Source organism: Bombus vosnesenskii, unplaced genomic scaffold, assembly GCF_011952255.1.
Source record: "Bombus vosnesenskii isolate JDL3184/JDL3185 unplaced genomic scaffold, Bvos_JDL3184-5_v1.1 scf7180000013266, whole genome shotgun sequence".
NCBI classification, from domain to species: domain Eukaryota; kingdom Metazoa; phylum Arthropoda; class Insecta; order Hymenoptera; family Apidae; genus Bombus; species Bombus vosnesenskii.
Window position 1 is genome coordinate 1,921,929 of NW_022882926.1, and position 14,564 is coordinate 1,936,492.

The 14,564-nt window shown below is 40.9% G+C and overlaps 1 protein-coding gene across 2 annotated transcripts in view; it reads right to left on the reverse strand.

Moving 5' to 3' along the window:
• Positions 1-14,564, reverse strand: part of LOC117230365 (beta-1-syntrophin) — a 349,898-nt gene that overhangs the window by 31,632 nt on the left and 303,702 nt on the right. The gene's annotated exons all lie outside the window — the stretch shown is intronic.

Consider the following 14,564-nt stretch of genomic DNA (forward strand, 5'->3'; position numbering starts at 1 on the left):
AGAGAGAGAGAAAGAGTGCGCGCGCGTGTGTGTGTCGCCTGCCGTTCGAGAAATGTAGCCTCATAAGTGTCAAGCGCATTTTCCCGCTGCCACTTATCCGGGAGACAATATCGAGCGGAAGGAGAGAACGCGTGGCCTGTGCGCCGGATACAACCATGTAAACCCTCTCTCTGTATAACGGGCTGGTGGTTTTCAGTACGGCCGGAATGCAGGTACGGGTAGATGGAGGACATTGTGTCCTCCATCTGCTCCCCGCAGGGATGATACATCGGGGATTAATTGAACTGTCGAATATTGACATTCCGCTGAAAACGCTGCGTGTTTACGCCGTGATGGTTAAATCACGTGTCTCTGGACCGCGTGTGCGAGAGCATCCTTCTGGATGCACTCGATTCTCCGCTCCATCCTTTGACCTTCCCCCACCCTATTCTTTGAATTCCTTTCGATTTATTTGCAAATAGTATTATATCAATTCGAGATTTCTTTGTTTCTCTCTTAAACAACGTCGGAACGGTGGGGTAAAAAGACAATGGAATTCTCTATTATGGTCTCTCTGTTGTCCGCACGTACTACTCCCTAGCGAAAACGAATCGACACGTTGCCCCGCTTCCTTTGCGACCCGTTTCCGCAGGATCGTTTAATTACTGGCTCCGAGTCTGCGGTTGGTCGCCGCTTTTTTACATTTCACCGACGATCGTGCGTCCGACGTAGCTCCATTAAGCCGTGTCTTGGTGCGCAAAGGGACGCTATCCGCCGCCGGTTAACCGTCGATTATTGCAGCTGCTGGTAAACGATAAAAGCGACAAGCTTATCCAATTTGTTTCCGGGGAAAATCGACGACTCGTCGTGACCAAGTAACGGTAATTAGCTGCGTCCGATACAACCAAGTTTCGCGGCATCCAACCGGCAAATACTTCGTTGTCTATCCACCGTGCCCCTTTGATCTCTTTTCTGTCCGCGTTTCAAAGCTACGGCCGTATAATTTTTATTTCATCGATACAGGGAAGATTTTCTGTTAGTCTCGGGCCGATCTCGTTCTGCAACCTCTCCGTTCCATTTCATCAAACAGCCCGACGAATCCGACAGCATTTAATATTTCAAAGCGATCCAACGTTTCTGGGCCGCGATAAAAGCGGCTTATCGGTGAATCGCCTCTCTGCATCGATTTAACGTCGAACATCTTTCCGATAGCTGCAGCGTCTCGACCCTAATTCTCGGACCGAGACATTAATTTCCAAGCGGTCCGTTATAAACACACGCCCCATCTAGGATGAACTCGTTCTCTCTCTCTCTCTCTCTCTCTCCACTTGCTTCTCTTTCTCTCCGTCGAATCTCTTTAATATTTGACTGAGAACGATATAAGATGGCGAGCGACGAAAATTACTCTGTTTACGAAGCGGGCTTTTAAAGCACGGCGACGATAATGGACTGCATTTTGTCCTCTCTAGTAGTAAATTATTCGCAACTAATCCGGCCAGCATGGACGATGCAAGGGGGCAGCAAAGGTGTCTCTTGTAAGGTATGAAAGAAGCCACCGCATGTTCTCAGTCATGGGAACAAAGAGCTCGTTAAGGATCGATAAAAATTTCACGCGGTTCGAGGTTCCATTGACACCGTTCCTAAAGTCTGCTTCCGGCTTTACTCGATAAAATGGGAAGGATTGGCAGAATTTACCATTTATGACGTGTACGTTACACGGTTCTCTTAATGGCGCCACAGTTTGCCAAGATTGTAATGGAGGTGTGAATTTCCTGGCGGTGAAATCATTTCAAAGGCACGTGCTATTTAGGACAGACGTGATAAGAGTATATCAGTGAATTCAAGTGTCCTCGAATATTCTACACGGTAGAATTGTTGTCTGCCTTTATACTAAGATAGTGAGCATGAAATTACGCGATTCAATAACCAAGATTTAAAGATCATTTAACGTTGGGATAAAATTTTTCGGGTCGATGGAGAATTCAACTTTTTCACCATACCTGTTCACGATTATTTGAAGCTTTCAGTTAGTGTCAACCTGAAGAGGTTCCAAGCACACGAATAATACAAGTTATTTGTAATTTTACTACAAGATGAAATTTCTAATTTCTAGTTTCTCGGAGGAAATTCATCGTGAAAGGAGATTCGCTAGAATTTCTTTCAAACAAATTCTAAAATAGAGAAGACAGAAGAAAGTGCAGGTGATAATTGCAGTATAAAGTCTCTACTCGAACAGAGTTTAGAGGAAGAAGCAACTTTTCTCCGCGAAAGAACAACGTTTTCGTTGCGAGAAAGAAACGGGCAGGAAGTGGGGCTGGAAAGCGTTCCTCGTTCTTCAAGAAAATTAAGCCAATTAACCCCTCGAGCTCGCGGAAGAGAGAGACTTTCTTTCAGTTGGCAGTGATCCAGCCACTCTGCCAGACTTACATCGGCCTGTTTCTGAAACAAAAAAAAAAAAAAAAAAATCCTATCGTGCCTCTTGGCGCACAATTCGTCGTCGATGAAACTTGCAACGATGCGTCTTTCAAAATCATCTGCGCAAACGACAATTATATTGCAACGCGATTAATGAAAAAATAGCGTTGTTTTTCATTTTTTTTCAACAAGGTAGGAAATTCTAATATAGGATAATCTGAGAAATAAAACAATATGTGCAAGCGAGGATATGATAAATTAACGGAGAATATTATAATCAATATGATAATTATATCAGTAACAAACAAATTTCTCTCATTTTGAAGGATAGAAATTATATACTAGATGTAAGATTATTCAAAAGAAAAAAAAAGGAAAAGAAGAAGAAACATAGTTTGACTGAAATATCCTTATGATACAATCGAATCTCTATCTGATCCTGTTTCACGTGGTCTTTGCCCTTTCTTCCTTTGCTACTTTGTATTTTTTGAAAGTAAAAATAAAAACCTCTACTCGCAACGGTATTCGCACCGTCAACTGACTCTCAGTCTGGAACATTCGTCGGTCGATCGCGATTCTTTTCCATTCATCAACCGCTGTTGTCGATTCTGCAACGCTTCGCGCTATCGCGCCGTGGCAATAATAACGAGAAGGAATAATAGTGGCCGTTGAAAAGCGCGATGAATATGGTTCGTTGGAGTGCAGTCGATTCGGGCTGGTATCGACGAGCGTTTCTATGTCGAAAGAGAAACGGAAGCGATCGTTTCCAACATTGTACAATTTTATTTTTAACCAGGCTTTTCCAACCAGATAAAAGGAATATCTTTCCATCGGCGAAAAAAAGTCATAACTCGGATTGAATAGAAAATCTGATTAATCTTGCGCATTGTTTGTACGCTTGATGGTGTTGTAAGAACACACTTCAGGATACTCGTCGTATTCGTGTTCCATTGAGAAACGCCACTTATCCAAGTATTCTTCCGGAAATTGTTTGCGTGCGATGGAAACGTTCCGTGATATCAGAGATTTATTGCCGCGTTAAGGGCCTTCAAGGGATGGGGATACGATCGTTTTTACTTCAAATTAATGAGTGCCTCGAGATCTCTCCGGCATACACGTGGAGGTCTTACAACGACTTCGATAAGACGAAGAAAAACACAGTTGGTATCTCGAATCTGCTGGTTTAACGATACAGAAAGATCGGTCCTACGAGATAGCATTATTCTGAAAAAGCGGAAAGCTTACAACATTTGCATGGTAATACCGTACTCGTTAACGTCACTCTATTAAACGACGATAAAAACACCGATGATACCAACAACGACCCTCTATATGGCGAGGGTAGACTGAACCTCGTCGTCGAAGAATCCATTTAACGTTCCTTCGACTCTGCATCGTTTAAAAAGAGACTCTGGATAACCGATGTTCCGTGACGGGGCGCTCTAAAGGGGTTAATAAAATTGCACCAGCAATATGCATACTTCCGGAGAACTTGGAGAATGGCCGGTGGGACGAACAAGCTGACGCCTCTTGTCTCCAACAACCTGATCTTCTTTTCTTTTCTTCTTTTTCTTCCCTCTGCAGACGCAGTTTGTTCGAAACTTCGTTTGCACTCGGTTAAGGAAAGTTAGGGAGGGAAAAAGCGCGCTTAAGCAGCTCGTCTGCTGCCGGCTAAACGCTGATTCGGGAACGCTTCAACAGACGGCCAAGGACTAACTGAATCACCTTACTCCATCGATATGAACTCAATTTCGCGTTGTTTCGGAGCGTGCAGTTAATTTTAGCATCGCTCGGGACAGTGTTGATACCGGTGGCTCGTTTTTGATGCTGGTCTTTGGATACCGTGAACGAGAACATCGGAGCTTTCTTTCTTCCTAGGGTTGATAGGTTTGAGATAATAGCGTTGGGTAAATTGGGGGTTTCAGGGGCGACGGTTCCTCGGGAATTGTCTGTGTTAACTTATAGTTTACAAAGAGGAAACTGTTGATTTTATAAAAAGAAAGATACTTCGAGAGCTATGTATTTTAATATTTTTCTTTGATCAGTTCGACGATATATTCAAACTTTAACGAAATTGTTGAATAGTGAAAACGAGGAGAAAGCAGACGAGAGCAATTTGAAAATTTAAACCGATGGACAGGATTGCAATTTATTCAGAGAATGTGAAGGTTTGATGAACCTTCTGAGTGGTGAAAGCAGAGATTCAATGAGCGAATTGCGTTAAAAAGTAATTAGATCGGACCGTGAGTTCGCTAAATATTTACTGATATAATTCGCGGCCAAGCGCAGCTTTTCATTAAAACGAAAAACGTTCCCGTGCGAATGGAAAATTCCCTGGGATTTCTTAAATTTCATCGCGCAACTCGAAGCCAACCATTCTCTCTATCCTCTGATATCGCAAATATATAATATCTATCGATTATTAAATTAAATATTCCATTCTACGTTGTTTTCGTTTATCTTAAAACACGTTATTATTTCTCAAATGCAGGAAAGACCGCGAAGCTAAACACGGCGTTCCATCAAATTCCGATGTTTTGCCGCGTAACTTAATATTTCGACGGGCTTTTAAACGAGATGGTGCGCGTACGGCAACGAATTCTTTAGAATTTCCATGGTTCCACAAAGGAAAAAAACTACCGCTGTACCATTTCGATGTAACAAACGGACGAAAAATCACGCCTCGATGGGGGAATTCTGGCATCGTAAATGGAATTTCGAACCGTTAAATACTCGCCGATGGCGTGGATGTGTGCGCGAAAAAATAGAAGAACGCAACGGGAAAACACGTCGGCGAAGGTTCAAACAAATTTGCCCGCAACGTATGCTGATTTTCGGAATGCGTTCCGTGCGTTATCGAATGATTCGCGGAAACCGCGGTCTTGTTAGCGACGCGTTGCAAAACGTACTGTGATCGGTTTACATTTTATTCAACATGAGAGACAAGCTCGTGTACACACACACATGAAAAGCTACGTGAACGTGAATATAATGTTTGCATGTGTTTATTCGGCGTATTTTGCCGTGTAATAAAAATCGCTAATATTTTCGTTACCACCTGACCGGTGAACGAATGGTACGCGTAATAAAAAGAATTATTATCGAACTCGATGTTACTCGAAACTTATTTTACATAGCCAGGCGTCAGTGTGTGGGCGCGAAAAAAAAAAAAAAGGAAACAAAAATGAAAACTGCATCGAGGGTGGAAAAGCGTACATATGTTCCAAACCGTTTTGCAGGATAAAGAAAATATTAATAAAAACCAGCATCGCGTTTGCAAATCCCGATTCATTTGTCGCATTACGGACGATGATTTATTCGCGCATGTATTCCTCGATTAATATCGAGCTGTGCATCCGATTACAGCGAACCAATGACTTATCGTTCCCGCGTCCATCTCCGATCCATCTACCTGTGCAACATTTTTAATCGTCTATCCGAGTTCTTTTTATTCTTCTCGTTAATCTTCGATCGACTGGAAAAAATTGTAACCGCTTCGTTCTTTTTTTACAAAAAGGACGTATACGTCACTGTTGTACATTTTTTTTCTTTTAGTTTCACTATTCGATTATTTCGCTTTTATGATCCCTGTAAAAAGAGCAAAAATGTCAATACAATGTATTTTAAATGAGACGTATGTTTGAAATTAACGTCGAATAAAATATTATCTTTTGTTCGGCGTGTTTCAAAAGCAGAAATAAAATTTCGCATTGTCCATACCCGTAATTTTAACCTGAATTGATGACAAAAATAATTCCTATCTATTATGAAAGAATTAAAAATGTAAAACAAGGAGAGAAAAACGATGAACCGGATCGTACGAGATCGCGAAATTTCTACATTCCCAAAATTCAAACTCGAAACTCAACTATTCCATTCGTCCCCGACGCTCTGTAACTTTAAACCAATCCTTGCATCCGCAATTTAGCACACCCTCTCTATTCATCTCTCCCCCGATCCCACGCCTCGTGATAGTCCTCGATCGTCTCGAAGGCAAGCGGAAGACCGTAGCCAGCAAAGGGAACGCAGAGTCAGCGAGTCGGGGAGAGCCCGTAGGGGTGGAAAGAGGGCGGCAGACAAGATCTCGTGGGTGGTTCAAGTTCGCCTATCGACGCCGCCGGTATTTATTCGACGTTCGCCGTTCACCCTCTGGGAACGCGATTGTAACTGCTCTTTTAACCCTCCGTCGGCGCGTACTCGAGAGCGGCTGAGCGTGGATGAGGGAGAAGTTATGGACACGGAGGCTGCGTGAGCTGTGAATGCGAAATTCGAGAAGTTTCGCGGTAACGGGATAAAGTGGAGGCTTTGTAAACTCAAGGGCGTGTAAAGAGTTGTTGCTGTACGAGGTAGGGGCAAAGTAGCGTTTGCAAATTGGAACAGCCGGAATTTTTATCAAGAGATACGCGCGTTCTTCTACCAGCAGGAAATCTCCTATTTCTACGAGATTGCGTCGTTGGTTTTCAAACAATCGGCCAAACGGTGAAAACAAAGGTCGCGGCTCGCGCGGTGACGGTGTCGAGACAATTTCAATTGGCTTCGTTTCTAGCAATATCGACGACGTTTCTCGTTATTATCGGCGTCAAAATCGACAGCCGCGTAATGCTACGAGGTAGCGAGCGAGAGAATAGAAAATACGAAAAGAAGGGACGAAGAGGAAGCAAAATCTTGTCGATTCCTCTGGTCCCTTGATAACCTCTGCCGTTCTTTCAGGGGGGATGTTTCCCACCCTTTCGATTCGAGGATGTCGCGAAATACCCTTCCCCCCTCTCTATAGCTCGCTTTAATATATTTCTCTCTTTTCGCTTGATTCTACCTTGCTACCCTCTTGCTGGTAGATTGCGTCTCGGTGACGAGTAGCAGAGGCTCCTTTCGCTCGATTTCCCGAGCACGACACAGACGAGGCGAAATCCGCGTCGACGCGCGCCGATAAGGCGTCGTTCCTTCGGTGACAACTGCTCGATCGCGAGCTGCGGCCCAGGAGACGCCCTTTTACGAGGCGAATTGCCACGATACGAAACGCGTCGAACGAACAACAGTCTCGAACATTGGTAACGAGTGCCTGGAAAATGTCTCTGTTCTCGGGGAACGCGGTGAAATGTCTTGGATACGATTTTTGGAGAAACGTTACGGTATCCATGTAGATGTGAAATATATGGTTATAGGAGAGATAGAGAGGATAGCGTTGTATCGCAATTTCCCACGTGAATTTAAGGGGTGCGATAGAAAAAGGGTTGTAAAAATGACAGCGATCGTCGGCAGGGATAAAAATTGAGAAGATCGGCGAAATCCTTGGTAACGCACGAGAGCCAGCGATGCATCGATCGTATTTGTATCGTCGAGCGAATGGGGTGAATGCTTTATGACCGCATTTGATAAAATCCTGGAAAATGCGTGTATAATATGGAGGGGAAAGCGGGCTGAGATATAAGAACTTTTTTTCTTTTTTTGACAGAAATAACTCTTCTTGAATGTAGCTAAAATTATTTGATAGTCAAGAGAATTTCGTTCTATATTTGATAGAATCATTGTCTCAATAATCGTTAATCTTAAAGTTACATAACAAATTAATACGTACAAAATTGTATTACTTTAACGACAACTAACGTTCCATCCTGCAAATAAGAAATCAGTAGAACGAGCCAATAATAAGTCAGACATGTCTCACAAACATCGCTCAACAACTTTGTACAAAAGTTTGTACATCGCACTACCCAATTTCAATGAATCATCATCCTCCATCGATATGTCACCAATGTATGTTCTTCCAAGAAAAAAAGAAACGTCAACCATCGTTAGTCTCAAAATCATACAATAAACTATCGAAACATGCACATTCAAACATACAGGAAACTACCTTCTCACACACTATCGTTTCCATTATACCTTCGCATAATAAAATTCCATTGCTTTAACAACGAGAAGATTCCTTCCCAGCAAGAAGTCAGTAGAACGAGTCAACCATAAACCAGACACGCCCTACAAATGTCTTTAAACAACGCTACATAAAAAATACCTCGTTCCACGCAGTTTCAATGAATCACTTATCCTCCATCCGTACATCCTGTATTTCTTCGAGCAGAAACAAAAACATCCACAAAAGATTGCCCATAAGAAGACGTGGATCGGTTCATTCGCAGCATTACACGCGAATAAATGCATAGGGGATGGTTAATGCGGTCGGGGCGCGTTTCTGCTTCAGTTTACTCAACGTTGTCTACTATCCACTCGAGGCGATGTTCGACGTCTGGCATGCGGGTGAACAACGATGGAAAAGCGAGAGTGTTGCCGCGGGTATAACCAAGGCGAGAAGGGATGGTTCGAAGATCGGTCGGGATGGGACGATCGACTCTCTGTTTGAGAACGAATACTGGCCTGTGTTCTAGCTAATAGCGAACCATAGACGAGACCCGCACTCGCCCTTCCGGCATGGCTGTGAAAGACCATCTGCTTGCTTCCTTTGCTTTTCCTCTCTCAGCCTGTTTCCTCAGCAGACAGAGAATGAGAGGTCAGTCGTCTCGAAATTTCATGCGGAAAGAAAAACACGAGCAAAGACGATTAATCGTTCGTTGGTTCAATCCCTTCTTCCGCATAATTGATTCAAGAATATCGGGAAAGAGAGAGAGAGAGATGTGATTTATTTTGCCACGACCTTGAAAGGTTTTTTTCATCGATGAGAGATGAGAAGTGCTTTCTTTCAGCTGGGAACGTGAAACCCGAGGGATAATGAGTGGACTTGGCTGGATTTCGTTTGGATCATTGAAATCTCCCGCAGCAAGGGCTGCTCCAGGTCAGTAGATTTAGGAGATTGACTTAAAGAACGAAGGATCAACAGATTGATGAAATCTATGGCTTTTCTTTATGACTGTTCCTTAAATTAATCGAGCCATATTGAAAGTTAAACTGATCTACTTCATCGAGATCAATTCTTTGGTTTGTAAAAAGTGAAAGAGTAATCATATTACACTGGTCTTCGAGTTAAGAAAGTTAGTTTCGAGGAACCGGTATGGCTTCTCAGTGATTCAATTATCATTCGAAAGTTGAATTCTTTCGTTCTTTAGAAATAATAAATGAAACCTGAACTGATAAATGAATGCTCATCTACCTGTAAAAGTCAAACCTCTATGTATGCAAACAGTTGTACTCATCACGAAAAATAATAGCTTTTGTCAATTCATTACCGAGTCGATATAAGACTTCCTGTTATTAAAATCCTTACAAATTCTCCAATTTCCTCAACAAGATCCGTAGAACAGGATTTCTTTTAGAACAAGATAGAACAGCAATGGACAAAGGTAAAGTTGTTCCAAAGTCAACTATCAGAATCAAGCTATTGTATCTACAAACTGAACCAGTCGAAATGCACTTCACCAGGGAAGATCCACTACCAACGCAGTCGCATAGCGCCGTAGATGGTCGTCGAACGATTAGCAGTTCGGCATGCAACTTGTCCGCATACTGATGCAACGTGTTGCACACTGGCAGTCTCTGGATATTCGATCTGGAGCACATTAAATCACGATAATGGGAGCAGTCGAGGAAAGAGAAGAAAGGGAAGACAACAGGATTTGGGAACACGACGACGAAATAGCGTTAAGGTGTCGGCATTGACAACTTCGCTGCAGAGAAATCGGGCTTTGAGGAGTTTGCTCGGCCGTCCGAGGCGATACGCTCGCCGGCAAAACTTCTGCAGTAGATTGAAAATGGAGAGATTCCTGTCGAAACAAAAGAGAAAGGGTAGGCACGCTAAGTAAAGAAGAAGAGGCAGGACAAACGTAAAATGAAACGAGGGAAAATAAATAAGGTAGAAGGAAGATATATTGATTCGGAAGAAACAAAAATGAAATAAATTGATAGAAGGGAGTGTAACGACACGAAAGACAGTGAGAAGCTGGAAGCAGCTAGGAGCAAGGCAAACACGAGGATCGTCGAAAGAGAGAGATACCGTAGGATAAAATCAACAATGATGGAACGAAAGCAATCGAACAAACATGAACGACGCTCAAAGGAAAAGGCTTCTAACGAGACGAACGACGGGAACCCAGAGTCTTGAAGATTCATATTAATTGCTCGTTAATTCCCACCGTCTTGCTGTGGAACTGAAACAAACTAATTGTTGAACAGCGAGATCCTCTCTCTGAAAATTATCACCTCGGGGTTGTCGAGTCACGAGAGAATTACGGTTTGTAGAAACTTGTCGTTGCTTTCCGTTTCGTTCCATTCCGCGGTGTCATAGCCGGTGCATTCTCGTTTGAGAGATTCGTTCATACGGGCCGAATGAATAACTTGTCTGCGAAAATTACTGAGTTACCATCTCTAGAAAATGTAATTGCTAGGAAATTATTGTACACGAAGATAATATCTCGTAGTGTATATTGTAAGAGGCGCAACGACAGAAAAAATTATCCAAGAAAGACTCGCATATCTAAAGAATATTGATTCTCTTATATTAACTTTTCCTTACTATTGACTTTCTGTAAATAAGTAAATAAATCAAATGAATAAAATGTAATATATAAACAATATGCAAACTGCATAATGTAATATTCACTTCAGAATCCAAATCGAATAAATTGAGTGAATCGAAAGCCAGTAAATTGAAACCAATGAGACAATTGGATTAAAAAGAATGCGGGACAATTTTCGCTTATCTGAAATAGAATTTTAATAAGGTCGATCGACCTTACCAACCCTAGTCCTTACAAACGATACGGAATCATTTCTCTTAATTTCCCAAACCGGAGCCTTTTAAAAATTACAAGCATCGGGAGAGTCGAAGCTACGGGAATCGAAGGATTTCCATCTAAACGGTTGCAACTTTAATGCGCTTTCCTTCTGACCAATCAGCGCGTAATTGAAGCCACCAGGGATTAATTGGACGACGAACATCGTCGGGCGGACAGTTTCCAGTCAATTATTCGCCGATCGTCGTCACCGATCATAATCGGTTTATAAACTGATCGTTAAAAGTTTCATCTATTCCTTCGTAGATGTTCGCGTTCCTTTAAATTTGTCGACCGAATGATACGGAAGTTATACGGATGTTCCTGAAATTGCGATGCTATCGGAAGGGAGACGATTCCTCGTGTAAAGGTAAATCAAAAAATTTCTACGTTTCATTTTTCACATTCCACATCCTATAACGTGTATCCCATAAAACAATACTCTGTATTTTTCATACTTTATACTCAAATTTAATCTTTGTTCTACTTTTCACGTTGTTCACATACTCCACATTTTATATCCAACATTTTTTTATAGCACATCTTTCATAAGTCTTTTCCCACATACAAAGTCGAATATTTATTGAACCATATCCCACAATCCGCCTCGTGAATCCTCCTCTACTCCAAATCAAGCTACCAATTTTCTCGAACACGTGTCCCATATTCTACGTCTTAAAACATCATAAATCCGAAATAAGAAAAAAGAATGGAGATCATAAAAATGCTAAAACAAATATACACTTTTTTCCCAAAACGTAAGACGTAGACCATAAATTTCCCGTAGCAAATCGTCGCTTCCCATAAACGAAATTTACTATCCTACAAAATGGAATTTGCTTTACCAGTCACGTCGATTCGGTGACCCGATTCTCCAGAATCTCAGAAGTGCTAATTGAAACAAAATTACTAATTTTATTTGCAGACTAAATACTCTTCCAACAGAGTTCACTTAATTTCTGGATAATCCAGAAGTAGCTAGATGTACATAAATATAATATAACATACAGAGCGTCTCACCTGGTATTGACATCTTGATTTACGTCATTATTATTATTCGCAGTGAAAAATGTTTCAGATAAAAGTTGAACGGTTTTAAGGCGGCTATATTCTAATGTTATTAGCTTTTCTGTAGGTGGGCGTGTAAAGATAATGTGAAGGCCGACTTCGTTTTTTTTTTTTAATGGATCATTTATTTTTTTAATACATTAATCGATGCAGCTCGAGATTTTTTATAAAAGATTACTCTACTTATGTCGACAAACTGTTGGTTTAGTAGATACTTTGTCTTTTATCTTGTAAAACTTAGAACATGAAAGACAATAAAAGACGTAGGACACTACTACTCACAAAAGTACAAGTAAAAAGATACAAATTTGTTTTTCTTGTTTTTTATACGATAAGTTTTACGAAATAAAAGTTAAAATATTTACTTCCAGCCATGCAACTTTTTACCTGAAACATTTTTCGCTGCGGATAAATAATAGTGACGTAAATCAAGATGTCAATATCAGGTGAGACGCTTTGTATATTATATACAACATAATATACATATTTTAGTTGGTACTTGTTCAATCATTCATGTTCTGGACACTTGTCCGCGTTTAATAATATATTGGTATAATGCGGGAATAATTATATATCGCTGTTAGTGTTAATTTATTTGCATATTTAATTATTTATTATTAAAAATAGCTAAATTCATCATTGGTTTACATCACTGCCCATGCTAAACAAGCGAATGCAAATTGGCTTATTGATATAATTGCTGGAATATGATTGAAAAGCAAAAACAGAACGATTCGAGTGCGCAATTATTGATTTCTAAATTAGTAATATGATTCTAATATTGCACTAATAATTCAATTCTATTGAAACAATCGCCATTATTTATCTATCCACCAGTTTCTATCAGCTCAAATATTTACAAATTTCCATACATTCACTGGAAAACACAAGATAAGTTGACGAATTTTTGTAGAAACGAAAGATATAATTATTAAGATAGAAATAATATTTCAACCTTATGATCAGCAATATTCAACAAATTTTGAAAGCAACAAAAATATACATGTAAACTAACACCAAATAAAATAACAATTTTGATAATATTCTTATCATCGATCTAAAAAGCACTGAATTTTGAAACTATTTCTGCGTAGAAAATAGGACATGTGACTTATCATGTTCTTTTTCTTTAGTCTTTAATTAGAAAAACAAACAAAGTAGATGATAATATATATATATATATGTCGGAGCGGACATTAGAATTAGGGTTAGGGGCGTGAAATGAATCTTCGTTTGGGTTACACGTTGTCGTTATGCAATAGAGAAGACATTGACTAGTGCAAATACGATTATTATAGAGCCGGACAAGTAACCGTGGTAGTTAGGCACTCGAGAAACTAATGACAATGATCCTAGGTTCAATAACGAATCCGCGGTCGACGGGATGATAGATGAACGCACTCACAAAATCTAAGTCGGATGCGTGATATTCACTGGTCGTAAAGGGTTACTCCTTTCATCAGTGAGATCGCGAACGAGAATGCCTTTCCCGTCCCGATGATGCCACAGAGGAAAACTATAATGGGGTGTGTCTAAGGATACGAGATCATCGGATTCGTTGAGAAAAGCCTTCGTTCAGAAAGTAAGGGAAATTGACGTTGCTGCTAATTGGTCAATCTCCATATCGGTGGTTAGAAAAAGATGCTAGCCGCCCTCGAGGGAAAGTTGCTAGTGGGAGACGCCGCTCGTTGAAAAATATGTCTCCCCTATCTTCCCGTAGTTGGGACAAAGACCGTTTGTCTGTTTGAAGGACTTTAGTTAACTAAACCTTAAGATTTATAACGGGCCCTCGGGCTAGCCGAACAGGTACTGCGGAGACGCGTCGACATCTGGCAATCATTTTACTCGAAGAATAGGGTCTGCGTGTGGCGAGCCACGGGACAGAAACCGTTGGAATGTTTACTGTCGCGTGTCGCCACGAATATTTCCTTTAAGGAGAGCTATAGAATTACTCCATACCTTTGCTAGGCAAAGCGTTCATCCCGTGACCGCGGCTACGTTCGGCGACTGACTGTCGCCTCGAGCCCAAGCTCATTATCACAACTCTCGAACAATTACAATCGGATTGAATAACTACAATTGTTCAATTACAGACAGAGGTGTTCTTTCATCTCCGACATATTCGACATATATATATATATATATTCAAGGGAGATAATGGTTAAAATAAAAACATTTCTAAAAAAAAGAACAACTTTGGGAGCAAGCCATACATTTTGATGCAATAGTAGGAAATGTTTTAATCAACTTCAAAATCGGATACCACGTAAGCTCGAATTTACCAAACGCGAGTTCGGATGGTGAACGTTGAGAGCTTTCTTTCCATTTATCGAATAGTCCATCGAACGAAAGCAATAACTGCATGTCTCTGAGCTCACGTTT